Here is a 1,203-nt window from a genome sequence, read left to right as displayed (position 1 = left end):
GCTTTTTCATGAACCTGCAGAAAACTATCACTTTTGCTCTTTTTTTTTTATCATTGTTGTAACCAAACCCATCAATCAACAAATGATATCTAGGTTTATCAAGATGTCATTCATCGGACTACAGAAAGTTGTCGATTTGTCTCTCTTGTTTTTTATTATGGTTATAGCCAAAATCATCAATGAACAAATCATTTTTATATTTACCAAGAGCTCTTTCATTACGTTACAAAAAACGTCAATTTCGCTCCTTTTTTTTTGTTATCATGGTTATAGCCAAAGTCATCAATCAGTAAATTATTTTTACATTTATTGAAAACTCTTTCATCAGGACGTAAAAAATCGTTATTTTTCTCCTGTTTTTTGGTTATCATTGTTATAGCCAAACTCATCAATCGGCAAATAATTTCTACATTTATCAATAGCTCTTTCATCAGGCCGTAGAAAACTGTCTATTTTGCTCTCTTTTATTGTTATCATTGTTATAACCAAACTCATCAATCAGCAAATAATTTATACGTTTACCAAAACCTCTTACATTAGACAGTAGAACACCGTCAATTTTGCTCATATTTTTTTTATGGCTATAGCAAAACCATCAACCAGCAAATTTCTAAGTTAATCAATAGCTCTTTCGTTAGGCTGCAGAAAACTTTCATGCTTTTTTTTTTAATCATGGATATAGCCAAAATCATCATCAATAAATGATTTCTACGTTTATCAAGAGTTTTTTCATGAGCTCGCATAAAACTGTCAATTTTGCTCATTTTTTTTGTTATCATTTTTATAGCCAAACTCATCAATCAACATATGATTTGTACATTAATCAAGATATCATTAATCGGACTTCAGAAGGCCGGTTAATTTTATCTCTCTTGCTTGTAATCATGATTATAGCTAAACTCATTAATGAGCAAATAATTTTTACGTTTATCAAGACCTCTTACATTACGTTACAAAAAACCGTCACTTTGTTCCTTTTTTTTTTTTTTTATCATGGTTAGCCAAACTCATCAATCAGCAAAAAATTTCTACATTTATTAAGATCTCTTTGATCGGATTGCAGAAACCATCAATTATGCCCATTTTTCCGTTATAATGGTTATAACAAAGCTCTTTAATCTGCAAACGATTTCTACGTTTACCAAGAGCTCTTTCATTAGACTACAGAAAACTGTCTATTTTTTTTTTTGTTATCATGGTAAT

This window comes from Arabidopsis lyrata (assembly GCF_000004255.2).
Source record: "Arabidopsis lyrata subsp. lyrata unplaced genomic scaffold ARALYscaffold_8, whole genome shotgun sequence".
Lineage (NCBI taxonomy): Eukaryota > Viridiplantae > Streptophyta > Magnoliopsida > Brassicales > Brassicaceae > Arabidopsis > Arabidopsis lyrata.
Note: the sequence above shows the minus strand (reverse complement) of the source record.